Source organism: Aotus nancymaae, unplaced genomic scaffold (assembly GCF_030222135.1).
Source record: "Aotus nancymaae isolate 86718 unplaced genomic scaffold, 86718_ANA_hifiasm-v0.15.2.pri h1tg000011l, whole genome shotgun sequence".
Lineage (NCBI taxonomy): Eukaryota > Metazoa > Chordata > Mammalia > Primates > Aotidae > Aotus > Aotus nancymaae.
Window position 1 is genome coordinate 56,813,828 of NW_026988422.1, and position 15,565 is coordinate 56,829,392.

Genomic DNA, 15,565 nt, shown 5'->3' on the forward strand with positions numbered 1-15,565 from the left:
AAAGGGTAGAATATAATGTTTGTAAACACTTGTAACTGTGTATACATGTGTGTATATATTGAAAAACATTAGGATTTGGGGTGTTGTAAAAATAAGTTTCTGGCCAGGTACAGTAGCTCACACCTGTAATCCCAGCACATTGAAAGGCTGAAGGGGGCGGATCACTTGAGGTCAGGAGTTTGAGACCAGCCTGACCAACATAGTACAACCCCGTCTCTACTAAAAATAAAAAAACATTAGCCAGGCATGGTGGCAGGTGCCTGTAATCTCGGCTACTCGGGAGGCTGAGGCAGGAGAATCACTTTAACCTGGGAGACAGAGATTGCAGTGAGGTGAGATCGTGCCACTGCAGTCCAGCCTGGGCTACAGTGTGAGACTCCGTCTCAAAAAAAAAAAAAAAAAAAAAAAAATGGCCGGGCGTGGCGGCTCATGCCTGTAAATCTCAGCACTTTCAGAGGCTGAGGTGGGCAGATCATGAGGTCAGGAGTTCGAAACCAGCCTGGCCAACATGGTGAAACCCTCTCTCTACTAAAAAACTACAAAAATTAGCTGGGCATGGTGGCGCATGCCTCTAATTCTAGCTACTTAGGAGGCTGAGGCAGGAGAATTGCTCATGGGAGGCGGAGGCTGCAGTGAGCCAAGATGTCACCATTGTACTCCAGCCTGGGCAACAAGAGCAAAACTTGGTCTCAAAAAAAAAATTGTGTTTTCCTTATAAAATTACCTAAGTTCATATTCAGCTACACACAATTATAAACTTAATTGTAGGGCTAGGTGTGGTGGCTTATGCCTATATTCCTAGTACTTTGGGAGGCTGAGGCAGGAGGATTACTTGAGGCCAGAAGTTTGAGACTAGCCTGGGTAACATAGCGAGATCTCATCTCTACAAAAAAAAAAAAAAAGTGAAAATTAGTGGAGTGTGGTAGTGTGCTCCTATGGTCCCAGCTACTTGGGAAGCTGAGGCAGGAGGATTGCTTGAGCCGGGAAGTCAAGGCTGCAGTGAGCTGTTATCATGCCACTGCACTTCAATGTGGGCAAGAGAGCAAGACCCTGCCTCAAAAAACAAAGTTTGGCAAAAACTGTCATGAACAAAGTCAAAAAACAAACTAGGACAAAGATTTGAAATACATGACAGATATATCCTAATATACATAAAATTCTTATGAAATTAAATGGAACATGAACAACTCAGTAGCAAAGATTACAAGCAATATTTATGGAATAAGAAATAGAAATGACAGTAAATATGTGAAAAGCCTAGTTGATCAGCCTTACTGATAGTCAGATAAAAATTTTAACATCATTTCTTACCTATCAATAAGTAAAAATTGATACACTGCTACTGAGCTTGTAGGGAAATAGACTTTCTCGTATGCTGTGCTCTTTGAAGTAAAGTTAGTATTTATTTGGAGGCAAGCTGTTAGTTGAATCTACAGATATACATGCCTTTTGGAAATAATTTAACAATTAAATCTGACCTAATCTAATCTGACCTAGCATTTGACTTCTAGAAGTTTATCCTATAAAAATATTACAAGGCCAGTGGCAGTGGCTCACGCCTATAATCCCAGCACTTTGGGAGACTGAGGCAGGTGGATCACCTGAGGTCAGGAGTCAAGACCAACCTGGCCAACATGGTGAAGCCCCATGTCTACTAAAAATACACAAAAAATTAGCCGGCCATGGCAGCATATGTCTGTAATCCCAGCTACTCGGGAGGCAGAGGCAGGAGAATTGCTTGAACCTAGAAGGTGGAGGTTGCAGTGAGCTGAGATTGCACCACTGCACTCCAACCTGGGTGACAGAGTGAGACTCCGTCTCAAAAAAATTTATGTATTACAAGAGGAGTGCCAATAATTTTTATTGAAGTTTTATTTATAACAGTGAGAATGTGGAGATAATCTCAGTCTTTATCATTAATTGCTTGTGGTTTACCCAGTTAGTAGTATAAAGGTACCAGTTAACAGTACGGTCTCTTGACTAAACAGTTGGACTTTGAATCTCTGTTCTAGAACTTCTTAGCGCTAGGATCTTTGGCAGTTTATCTGGCCTCACTAAACTTCAGTTTCTTTATCTTTTAAATGAAGTTTATAGCAATTAACTTAGAGTTTTATTTAAATTAAGTGAGATAACCTGAATGATTAGTACACTAGCACATAGTTGTTCAATAAATATTAACATTTTCTATAAAAATTGCCATATATGAGTGAGTTATATTTATATGTCTAGCATAGAATCAAATACATATTATCATTTTTTTTTTTTGAGACAGAGTCTCCCTCTATCACTCAGGCTAGAGTACAGTGGTATGATCATAGCTCACTGCAGCCTCTAACTCCTGGGCTCAAATGATCCTCCCATCTCAGTCTTGTGAATAGCTTGGAGTACAGGTGTGCCACCATGCCTGGCTAATTTTTTTTTTTTTTTTTTTTTTACTTTTTTTTGTAGAGCTGGGATTTCGCTATGTTGCCCAGACCGGTCTTGAACTCCTGGGCTCAAGCGATTTTCCTGCCTTTGCCTCCTGGAGCATACAGAAGACTTTTTAGGCCAGTGAAACTCTTCTGTATTATACTGTAATCATGGAAACCTGTCATTGTATGTTTATACAAACCCATAGACTGTATAACACCAAAAGTGAACCCTAAGGTAAACTATGAACTGTCAATATAGGTTCATCTGTTGTAACAGTTTACCACATGATGCACGATGTTGACAGAGAGAGAGGCTGTGCCTGTTGGAGAGGGTATATGGGAACTCTGTATTTTCTGCTCAGTTTTGCTGTGGATCTAAGACTGCATTTAAAAATATTTTGAGGCCAGGCATAGTGGCTCATACCTGTCATCCTAGCACTTTGGAAGACTGAGGAGGGTGGATCACTTGAGACTGCCAGGAGTTTGAGACCAGCCTGGGCAACATGGTAAAACCTCACCTCTACAGAAAAAAAAAAAAATTAGCTGGGCGTGGTGGCATGTGCCTATAGTCCTAGCTACTTTGGAGGCTGAGGTGCGAGGATGACTTGAGCCTGGGAGGTGGAGGCTGCAGTGAGCCATGATCATGCCGCTGCACTCCACCCTGGGCAACAGAGCCAGACTCTGTCTCAAAAACAATAATAATAAAGATGAAAATATTTTGAAAGGAATGAGCTATCAAGCCACAAATGCAAAAGGCTTCAAGTTCCTATCTTCTAGAAATACATACTAAAATATTTATGAAGGAAATGATATATCTAAGATTTGCCTCAAAATAATATTGGAGTGGCAAAGTGAGCGGGGGAATAGACGAGACAAGATTAGCCATGAGTTCATAATTATTGAAGGTGAATAAATTGTACATGGGCTTCATTCTACATTTCTGACAGTGTTTGTTTGAATTTTTTCCATAATAAAAACTTTTTTTTTTAAAATAGCCTTACAGATAATACCATGCTTAAGTCATCATTCTCATATTTAGCTACCAAGATTTTTTCCTTATGGAAAAAAGATTTTCCTTATGGAAATTCCTCAGTATTCTGTTACCACCTTCCTCTCATTTGATGCTTTTCAGAGTACCTACACACTCCCTTGAGAAAGATACATTTTTAAAAACAATTTTATTATGGTGTAATTGACATAAAATGTACATATTTAAAGTAGACAGTATGATGAGTTTTGATACATAGGTATACTCTTGAAACCACCACCACAGTTAAGATAATGAACATGTCCATTACCTCCAGAAGTTTCTTCATAGTTTGTTGTAATCTCTCTCATTCCTTCTCCTCCCTGATTCCTCCCCATCCCCAGGCAACCATGTTTTGTCACCGTGCTGGACCATTTACTATAATTTTATATAAATAGCATCATACAGGCTGGGCATGATGGCTCACACCTGGGAGGCCGAGGTGGGCGGATTACCTGGGGCCAGGAGTTCGAGACCAGCCTGGCCAACATGAAACCTCTTCTCCACTAAAAATACAAAAATTAGCCTGGTGTGGTGGTGTGTGCCTGTATTCTCAGCTCCTCGGGAAGCTGAGATACGAGGATTGCTTGAACCCAGGAGGTGGAGGTTACAGTGAGCTGCTGAGGTTGTGTCACTGCACTCCAGCAGCCTGGGCAACAGAATGAGTCTCTGTCTTTAAAAAAAAGGAATCATGCAGCATCTTGTCTGGCTTCTTTCCTTCAGCATAATTACTTTGAAATTCATCAGTGTTATCTAGTTCCTTTTTATTGCTGAGTTCTGTACCATAGTTTTGATCTATTTACTTGCTGATAGATATTTGAATTTCCAATTCTGAAGCATTACAGATAATTGCTGCTATGGATATTCATGTTCAGATCTTTGTATGGGCATATGCTTTCATTTATCTTGGGCAAATACCTAGGAATAGAATATGATTCAATATGGTAGGTGTATATGTAACTTTTTTCTTTTTATTTATTTATTTATTTATTTATTTATTTATTTATTTATTTATTTATATTTTTGAGACAGAGTTTCGCTTTTGTCAGCCAGGCTGGAGTGCAGTGGCTCAATCTTGGCTGACTGCAACATCCACCTCTCTCCTCCCGGCTTCAAGTGATTCTCCTGCTTCAGCCTCCCCAGTAGCTGGGATTATAGGCACCCGCCCCCATCCCTGGCTAATTTTTGTATTTTTAGTAGAGATGGAGTTTCACCATGTTGGTCAGGCTGGTCTCAAATTCCTGACCTTAAGTGATCTGCCCACCTCAACCTCCCAAAGTGCTGGGTATACAAGCATGAGCCACAGTGCCCAGGCAATTTTTATTTATATTTTTTAATAGAAGACGGGGTCTCTCTGTGTTTCACAGGCTGGTCTTGAATGCCAGGCCTTAAGTGATCCTCCTGCCTTGGCTTCCCAAAGTGGTGGGATTACAGGCATGAGCCTCTATGCCCAGCCTTATATTTAACTTTTTAAGGTACTACCAAACAACTTTCCAAATTGGTTGTGTAATTTTACATTTCTACCAGGAGTATGAGTTCCAGTTCCTCCACATCCTGTCAGTACTTGACACTGTCAGTCTTTTACATTTTTTAGCCCTTATGAAAGGCAGTATATTGTTAAAGCTCATTTTGGTTTTAATTTGCATTTCTCTAATGAGTAATGATGTTGAGTATCTTTTTATGTGCTTCTCATCTTTATATCTTCTTTGGTGATGTGTCTGTTCAAATCTCTTGCCCATTTAAAAATTTTCTTACTGGATTTTGAGAATTATTTACACAGTCTGGATACAAGTCCTCTGTAATATATATAATTTGCAAATGTTTTCTCCCAGACTGTGGGTTTTCTTTTTATTAACAGTGCTTTTTGAAGGGCAGATTTTTTTTTTTTTTTTAAGAGACAGGGTCTTGTACCGTCACCCAGGCTGGAGTACAGTGATGTGATTATAGCTCACTGCAGCCTCAAACTCCTGAGCTGAAAGAGTTCTTCTGCTTTGTTCTCCGAAGTAGCTAGGACTACAGATGTGTGCCACTGCATCCAGCTAATTCAGTTTGTATTTCGTTGATTGTGTTTTTGGTGTCACATCTTAAGAAACTTTGGCCTACCTCAAGTTCTCAGGAGTTTGTTCCTACATTTTCTTCTGGAAGCTTTATAGTTTCATGTTTTACATTAGGTCTGTGATCCATTTCAGGTTGATTTTTGTACATGGTCCAAGGTATGGCTCAAAGTTCATTTTTCTGCATATGGATATTCAGTTGGTTCAGCACTGTTTTTTGAAAAAGTCTGTTGTCTCCACTGAAGTACCTTTGTACCTTTGACAAAAATCAGTTGTCTGTATACGTGTCAGTCTCTTCCATCAGTCATTGCTCAAAGGGTGTTCTCATGAGGAAGCTTTTTAACTTGAAAAACAGAAACTCTGTACTCATTGAACGACTTTATACCCATTGAATGACTTCCCATTTTCCATTTCTCTCAGCCCATGGCAATTGCAGTTGTACTTTCTGTTTCTATAACATTGACTACTTGAGTTTTTGGGGGGTTTCTTTTGTGTGTGTGAAAGAGCACGCTTTATTGAGAAGCAGACTGCTGCACAATGACTGACAGACGAAGGCCACCCAGTGGGCACTTACACATCGTACTCCAAAAGACACAGGATGTTTTGCTAATAAAAACAAATGGGAACAGGGATTCCTCTGGGCAACTCCCCCAACCTTATCCCTTTCAGGGATGGAGAAATCTCCTATTTTCCTGATGGCAGCTGTGGTTCACTAGAGATAGAGCCCCTCAGGGATGCCTTCCTGTTTCTTATAAAGAACATTTTCTTTAGATTTTTTGAAGTATTCATTTGTTACTTTCATTCTACGTTCTCTTAAGGCCATCAGACTAGCTTATGTACAGATTGCCTTGATGTCAGCACCAGAGAGGTCATCTTTAGCCATGATCAAGTTGTCCAGGGTTACATCATCGGCCAGCGTCATCCTGCTTGTGTGAATCTGAAAGACGCGCTTCTTAGTCTTTTCATCAGGCAGGGAGAACTCGATCTTCCTGTCAATGCAGATTGGTCTGATAAGTGCTGGATCCAAAGTTTCTAATCGGTTTGTGGCCATGATTAACTTTCACATCTCCCCTAGAATCAAATCCATCCAACTGGTTCAACAGTTCCAACATTGTTCGCTGAATTTCTCTCTCACCACCAGAATTTATGTCATATCTTTTTGTCCCATTGGCATCAATTTCATCAATAAACATGATGGACAGTGCATGTTCTTCAGCAACTTGAAACAGTTCCCATACGAGTTTGGACCCATCATCTAGGTACTTCTGAATAAGTTCAGAGCCAACCACTCTCAAGAAAGTGGCTGAGGTTTGGTTTGCTACTGCTTTGGCTAACAAGGTTTTACCTGTGACAGGTGGACCATAGAGAATGACCCCCTTAGGAGGCTTTATACCCATCTCTTCATAATATTCAGAGTGGGTGAGAGGAAGCTCCACAGATTCCTTAATTACCTGAATTTGGTTGTCCAAGCCCCCAGTATCGGCATAGGTCTCCTGGGGGGCCTTTTCCACCTTCATTACTGTGACCAGGGATCCCGTGTCATCCATCAGCACCCCTATCGCGGCATGCACCTTGCGGTTGAGCAGGACTGAGCAGCCAGGTTCCAGCAGATCCTTGTCTACAAATGACAGAATGCTGACGTAGTGTTCTGAGCCCACAGATGTAGACACAATGGCATGATTGTCATCGATGATCTCTTCCAAGGTTCCTACTGACATCGGGGTGCCCCTCGGATCATCCACTTTTGATCTTTCCTCCTCTTTTCCTCTAATGGTTTCATTTGTTCCTCATTTCTAATGAATTCTTCCTCCATGAGAAAGTAGCCTTTAATTCTCTCTAATTTCAGTAATTTTAACCGGCACTGAGTGTGAGGTGTCACCAGTGGCAATTTGCTGGCAGCATCTGGTCCCTTTGTTTTCTTCTTTTTCCCCACTCTAGTTGGTACAGGAGGTTCATATTTCTTTTTCTTGTCCTTGTCATCCTTCTTGCTACCTTTAGGACCATGACCACCACTCTGACTTTGACCCATCTTGCCTTGGCCACTGGAGCTGCCGCTGCCGGAAGTTCTTCCTTTTTTTTTAAAAAAAAAAAGACAAGATCTCACTCTGTCGCCCAGGCTGGATTGCAGTGGCGTGATCTTGGCTCACCTTCTGGGCTCAAGTGATCTTGCCACCTCAGCCTCCTGAGTAGCTGGAACTACAGGTGCACACTGCCATCCTGGCTAATTTTTTTACTTTTTCTATAGAGACGAGTTCTCACCATATTGGCCAGGCTGGTCTCAAACTCCTGGGCTCAAGTAATCCTCCCACCTCAGTCTCCCAAAGTACTGGGATTATGGGTATGAGCCATCATGCCCAGATGGCTAGATACTTCATATAAGTAGAATCATACATTATTTCTCTTTTTGTGACTTGCTTATTTTGCTTAGCATAATGTCCTCATGGTTCATCTATATTATAGCATGTGATAAGATTTCCTTTTTGAAGGCTGAATAATATTCTGTTCTATGTTATATATATACCACATGTCTGTCAGTAGACATTTGGGTTACTTCCACTTCTTGGCTATACTAAATGCTATGGTGAACGTGGCTATGCACATACCTGTTTGAGATCTTGCTTGTAATTCCATTCTTTTTTATATATTCTCATTGGTATATATATAAATGGGAATGCTGCATCATAAGGTAATTTTTAAAAAAATTTTTTGAGGAAGCTCCGTATTGTTTTCCATGGTGGCTGCACCATTTTACATTCTCACCAACAATGCACAGTGGTTCCAATTTCTTCACAACTTTACCACTGCTTGTTACTTTCTGTTTTTTGGTAGTGGCCATCCTAATGGGTGTAGTTCTGATTTGCATTTTTCTAATGATTAGTGATGTTGAGCATCTTTTCTTTTTATTCCCCCATATTACATAGAAGTAGAGCATCTTTTCATGTGCTTGTTGGCCATTTGTGTATCTTCTTTGGAGAAATATCTATTCAAGTCCTTTGCCCATTTAAAAAATCTGATTATTTGTTTTTTTCCATTTGTTTAATTGTAGGACTTTTTAATGTATTCTGGATATTAATCTCTTACCAGATACATGATCTGCAAATTTTTTTTTTTTTTTGTACAGGGTGCCACTCTGTCATCTAGGCTGGAGTATAGTGGTGCAAGCTGGGCTCACAGCAACCTCCATCTCCTAGGCTCAAGTGATCCTCCCACTTCAGCTTCCTGAGTAGCTGGGACTACAGGGACTTTTTGCCACTAGACTTAGCTAATTTCTGCATTTTTTGTAGAGATGGAGTTTCACTGTGTTGCCCAGGCTGGTCTTGAACTCCCAGGCTCAAGCAGTCTAACCGCCTTAGCCCCCCAAAGTGTTGGGATTGTAGACGTGAGCCACCACACCCAGCCTGATTTGCAGATATTTTCTCCAGTTCTGTAGGTTGCCTTTTCACTCTGTTGACTGCTTCCTGTGGTGCATAGAAGTTTTAAAGTTTGTATAGACACATTTGTCTATTTCTGTTTTTGTTCTTTAATTTCTCTTAGCAATATTTTGTAATTTTCATTGTTCAGGATATTTGGGGATCTGTAAGACTACCCTTAGGTTCAGTAATTTTCTAGAAAGACTCAACTCAGAAAAGATTTTATACTCAAATTGTAGTTTAGTACATTGAAATGATATGGATTAAATTTAGCAACAGAAAAAAACACATAGGACAAGGTTCAGGAGACACCACCAGGCACAAGCTTTCAATAGTCTTCCAGTGGCGTTGTGCACACAGTGCTTCATTTTTCCAGCAGCAGTGTATGACAACATACTTGGAATATTGGGAACCAGGAAAGCTCACCGAGCCTTGGTCTCTGGGTCACACGTGGCTGACCTTAGTTCTCTGCCTCCTTCAGAGGCCAAGCTGATGTGTGACCCAAGGCCCCCACCATAGATCACATTGTTAGCAGAAACTAGTTGGCATGACCCAGTGCCTCATGTAAACGAAGGAAATAGTTTTTCTTTTTAATTAATTCAAAAAAATTTTTTTTCTTTTTGAGGTCAAGTTTCACTCTGTCACTGAGGCTGGAGTGCACTGGTGTGATCTGAGCTCACAGCAAACTTCGCCTTCCAGGTTCAAGCGATTCTCATGCCTCAGTCTCCCCAGTAGCTGGGATTACAGTCACACGCCACCATGCCTGGCTAATTTTTGTATTTTTAGTAGAGATGGGCTTTCACTGTGTTTGCTAGGCTGGTCTTGCTTGAACTCCTGGCATCAAGTGGTCCACACACCTCAGCCTCCCAAAGTGCTGGAATTGCAGCCATGAGCCACCCATACCCAGCCAGGAAATCTTTAACAGGCAGGGTATTCTAAGGTTTTAGAGGTTGTCTTCCAGGAGCTGGGCAGGGAAAACATCCGTTTTTGGCCTGTGCAGAGTTTGGACAATGCTGTTAATGCTGAGTTACTCCCTTTACTATACTACAGGCCTTGTACATCTTTTCATCCTTCAGGTTTCAGCTCATGTCGTCGTACTTCCTCAGACAGGTATTTTCTGGCCATATTATTTAAAAGTAGTCCCATACAAGGTGTTCTTTATCATACCACCTTATTTGTTTGTTTGTTTGTTTTTATTTTTATTATTATTTTGAGACGGAATCTTGTTCTGTCACCCAGGCTGGAGTACAGTGGCACGATCTCGGCTCACTGCAACCTCCACCTCCTGGGTTCAAGTGATTCTCCTGCCTCAGCCTCCCGAGTAGCCGGGACTACAGGCGCATGCCACCACGCCTGGCTAATTTTTTGTATTTTTAGTAGACAGGTGTTTCACCATGTTAGCCAGCATGGTCTCAATCTCCTGACCTCATGATCTGCCTGCCTCGGCCTCCCAAAGTGCTGGGATTACAGGTGTGAGCCACTGCACCTGGCCTTTTTTTTTTTTTTTTAAGTCTTCTTGTGGAGCTGGGCTAGCCCATAGGCAGTGCACTGAGAGTAGCCTGTTTATTCCTTTTATAGTACTATCCCACTGTGTAATTATCCTGTTTATTATCTGTTACCCTCTGCCTGAAAGTAGTTCATGAGAACCAGGAACCTTATCTGTTTGCTCCCTGTTGTATCCCTGGCACTACACCTAGCACAGTATCTGGCACATAGCTGGCATTTACCTTTTTTAGGGGGAATAGTTCCCAGGGAAAACTGGAAAACTTGCTAGACAAATTTTAAAAGAGCTGTAACACTTATTTTTTAAATTAATTAATAATTAGTAATTAGAAATTAAGGCCTGGCGCTATGACTCACGCCTGTAATCCCAGCACTTTGGGAGGCTGAGGCAGGAGAATCGCTTGAATCTGGGAGAATCTTGGAGAATTGCTTGAATCTCTGTAGAGCGAAAGACAGATATAGTCTTCAGAATGAGAGACTATATATAGAGAGAGAGAGACAGACATATTCTTCAGAATGAGAGACATCACTCTGCCAGACACCTGCACTGCTCCAGCACTGGCATCCAATATCTGTTAAGAATTAACACATGTCAGCAGCCACTGCTGCCCTCGTGCATGTGCTTGCGCTCTCTCTGTTGCCCTCGCTCGCTCTCGCGCTTGCTCTCTTTCTATATATATATCTCATATATGTCTGATATATATATATCATATATCTCATGATATACACGTATATCATGATATACGTGTATCATATACATATATATCATGTATGTAATATCAGGAAAAAAAATACATATATAAAAACATATATATCATTTGAACTCAGGAGGCGAGATTGTGTCACCATACTCCAGCTGGGGCAACAGAACAAGACACCATCTCAAAAAAAAAAATATATATATATATATATATTTTTTAATATGTATATTAAATATATGTATATCTGTTATATATATACATATTTATCATGAATATAATATATACATGCATCACATATGATATACATATATGATGTCATATATATCAGTCAGAATTTAAAATGCAAATATACTTTGACCCAGCAATTATAGTTCAGAGAATTTGCCAATATGCCTACACATAATGTTAAATGATTTATAGGGTACATTCACTGGCAGCATTGTTTGTAATAGCAAAACATTGGAAGCAAATTAAATGTTCATCATTGGGGATTGATCAAATAAATGATGATACATTCATATACTGGCAATGTATCTGGTTAATTGTTTTTTAAGAATGAAGACTACCAGACATGGTGGCTCACATCTGTAATCCAGCACTTTGGGAGTCTGAGGCAGGAGGATCACTTGAGCCCATGATTTTAAGACCAGCTTGGGCAGCACAGAGAGATCTCATCTCTACAAAAAATTTAAAAAAAAATCAGCCTAGAATGGTAGCACATGCCTGCAGTCTCAGCTACTCAGGAGGCTGAGGTGGGAGGATCACTTTAGCCTGGGAGGTCAAGGCTGTGGTGAGCTGTGATTATGCCACTGCACTTCAGCCTGGATGACAGAGTGAAAATCTGTCTCAAAAATAATAAGAATGAGGATATTTATGTACTGATTTGTAGGAAAAATCTCTGAGATACATAGTTATATGGAGAAAACGCTGCATGGTGCATTTACTGTACTACCATTTGTGTGAATAAGGGAGTAAGAATATCTGTATTTGCTTGCATATGTAGAGAGAAACTTTGAAAAGATTCACAGGAGAACAATAACGGTAGTAAGCAGGGGGATTAGGAAACTAGGTATGTATTAAGAGGGAGACTGTACCTTATACCTTTTAATGCTTTCCTTGGAACCATGTGAATGTTTTACCTGCATATTTATTTAATTTTTAATTTTCTTTTCTTTCTTTAGTTTTTTTTGAGATGGAATCTCGCTCTGTCGCCCAGGCTGGAGTGTGGTGGCACGATCTCAGCTCACTGCAACCTCTGCCTCCCGGGTTCAAGTGATTCTCCTGCCTCAGCCTCCCGAGTAGCTGGGATTACAGGCACACCACCATGCCAGCTAATTTTTTGTATTTTTAGTAGAGTCAGGGTTTCACCATGATGGCCAAGCTGGTTTTGAACTCCTGATCTCAAGTGATCTGCCTGCCCTGGCCTTCCAGAGTGCTAGGATTACAGGCATGAGCCACTGTGTCCGGCCTTATTTTAAATTTTTGTTTTACCTCTTTAAAGAAGTAAATTGTACTTTTTTTTTTGAAGAGCTCTATTTTTATTTCCTTTCAGTTATCTGTAGATTCTTATGTCACATTTTACTTTAACAGCACATTTAAATGGAATACAATCTTTAAATGGAAGCTGACAATTTATTTCCCTGGAGAATTTTTGAAGTATAATAACATTTGATTGATTGAACTTTATTTAGTAAGAATTCTTAGCAAAACTCCCTCCCAGGCACACCCACACGTGCTTCCTTTTCGGTGAACTACAAATCTCTGAAACTCAGAACTCCAATCTAAAAATACAAGATTGCTGGACTCGAAGGCTCATGCCTGTAATCCCAGCACTTTGAGAGGCCAAGGCGGAAGGATTGCTTGAACCCAGAAATTCAAGACCAACCTGGGCAACATGGTGAAACCTTGTCTCTACAAAAAATTAGTCAAGCTTCACAAACAATCTTTTAGGAATCATTCATTCATTAACTCAGTAAATATTTTCTGAGTATGTACTCTATTACAGGAGACAGTAGAGATCCAACAAAGAATTAAGAACATGTGTTGCCCTTAGAGAAAATTTACATTCTAAGGAGATAAAGATGAATAATCAAGCAACAAACAGGAGCTACATCAAATGATCATAAGTACTATTCAGAGAATTAAAACCAGCAGATCAACAGAGAGAAAGGCTTTCTTACATTTGATAGTCAGGAAATTCTCTCTACCAGGAGAGAACTGAATGACAAGGAATAGTCAGGTGGGAGAAGGGCATTCCAGGTGAAACAGCCCTGAACAGAGAACTAGAAGGCAAGTTTGAGAAAAGGAATGGAGACAGGAGGAACAGTATGTGGTCAGAGCAAGGACCAAACCATTTTAGACTTCATGAGCCTAAGAAATTTTGATTTTGTTAGTAGCATGAGAAGAAGCCATGTAATCGAGTTTTAAATGGAGGAATGACATGATCTCATTTTGTTTAAAAAATCATTCTGGCTGTAGTGTGGAGAATGGACTAGGGGAGCATAAAAGCAGAAAGACCAAATTAGAAGCCTATTAACAGTAATCCAAATGACAGATAATAGTGGTTTGAACCACAAAGATTGTGGACATAGTAGAAGATAGATCCAGGAGACATTTTAGAGGTATTCTGGCAGAATTTTTGGCTGACTAGATACAGGTACTAAGGAAAAGAAAGGAATCAAGAATAATTCCTATATTTGGGACTTGAGAAACTGGGAGAATGGTGCTGCTGTTCACAAAAATGGAGAAGATGGAGGAGAAGCTTAGAATAGAGTTCTAGGCGAGATCAGAGATGGAGATAAATGTTTGGGAAACAGATTTTTCTAATTCCATAGTGCCTATGAATTTTCGTTGATAGACTAAAAATGTCTGGAATTTTATATGCAATTTTATCTGGACAATACCCTGAGGAGATCAGTTATACCTTGGCATATGCTAGTAGCCATAGGAATGTACATATGTATAATAAATGGTAAAACTACTGAGTGCTTAGTATTTATCAGACACCATGAGATGTGTCTTTCAAGTACTATCCCAGTAGAATTTACAGCAGCCCTATGAGGAGACACTTTTTTTAATCGCCATTTTACAGATGAAGACATTGATGTTGAAAGAGATTAAATAACTTGCCCCAAATCACATTATATAGAAGAGAACTCCAAATCGTGATAGTCTGACCCCAGAACTTGGGCTAATTACCACTATATAATACAGTGTCACTGGGGTAAACCCAAGATAGTCTAACATAAGTTAGAGACTTTTAAATTCCAAATTTCACACTGTGATTTCACCCATAAAATGTAGTGATACAGCCACAGTCTTCTGATTAGTTGGAGCACCCTATAAAATATTTTCAGAACTTACTTCTTCTTTTGTTTTCACATATGTATGTTCATTCATAAATTAAATCGGGATAGCCAGTGAATCTGCCATTTTTGTCCCTAACCAACACTTCTGTCACCAAATTGTACTTTTTTTTTTTTTTTTTGATGAAGTCTCCTGTCGCCCTGGTTGGAGGACAGTGGCATAATTGCGGCTCACTGCAACCTCTGCCTCCTGGGTTCAAGGGATTCTCCTGCCTCAGCATCCCAAGTAGCTGGGATTACAGGTGTCCACCACTATGCCCAGCTAATTTTTGTATTTTTAATAGAGATGGGGTTTTACCAGCCTCAGCCTCCCAGAGTGCTGGGATTACGGGTGTGAGCCGCTGCGCCTGGCCCAAATTGTACTTTTTTTAAAAAAAAAAGAAGTTAAAACTTTTTTTTTTTCTTAGAGATGGTGTCTTACTACATTGCCTGGGCTGGACTTGAACTCCTAGATTCAAACCATCCTCCCGCTTTAGCCTCCTGAGTAGCTGGGACTAGGCATGCGCCACCATGCCTGAAACAATCAGTTTTAAAAGTATTGTCTGGCCGGGTGTGGTGGCTCACACCTGTAATCCCAGCACTTTGGGAGGCTGAGGCTGGTGGATCATGAGGTCAGGAGTTTGAGACCAGCCTGGCCAACATGGTGAAACCCCATCTCTACTAAAAATAAAAAAATTAGCTGGGTACAGTATTGAGCACTTGTAATCCCAGCTACTGGGGAGGCTGAGGCTGGAGAATTTCTTGAACCTCAGAGGCAGAGGTTGCAGTAAACAGAGATTGCACCACTGCAGTCTAGCCTGGGTAACAGCAAGAGTCTCTCTTGGCGGGGTGGGGGTGGGAGGGTAAAAAAAAAAAAGTAGTGTCTACGGCCTGGTGTGGTAGCTTATGACTACAATCCCAGCACTTTAGGAGGTCGAGGCGGGCAGATCACTTGAGGCCAGGAGTTCAAGACCAGCCTGGCCAAACATAGTAAAAACTTGTCTCTACTAAAAATACAAAAATTAGCCAGGTGTCATGGCGTGTGCCTGTAATCCCAGCTACTTGGGAGGCTGAGGCGCTAGAATCGCTTGAACCTGGGAAGCAGAGGTTGCAGT

The 15,565-nt window shown here is 40.6% G+C and overlaps 1 protein-coding gene, 1 non-coding gene and 1 pseudogene across 4 annotated transcripts in view; 1 reads left to right on the forward strand and 2 right to left on the reverse strand.

Moving 5' to 3' along the window:
* PSEN1 (presenilin 1) overlaps positions 1-15,565 on the forward strand; it is an 89,724-nt gene that overhangs the window by 19,677 nt on the left and 54,482 nt on the right. The gene's annotated exons all lie outside the window — the stretch shown is intronic.
* Positions 6,180-7,521, reverse strand: LOC105707274 (26S proteasome regulatory subunit 4-like; annotated as a pseudogene).
* LOC135274389 (U7 small nuclear RNA) lies at positions 10,640-10,703 on the reverse strand. The gene has a single exon (XR_010342228.1). It is a non-coding gene; the product is annotated as a U7 small nuclear RNA (small nuclear RNA).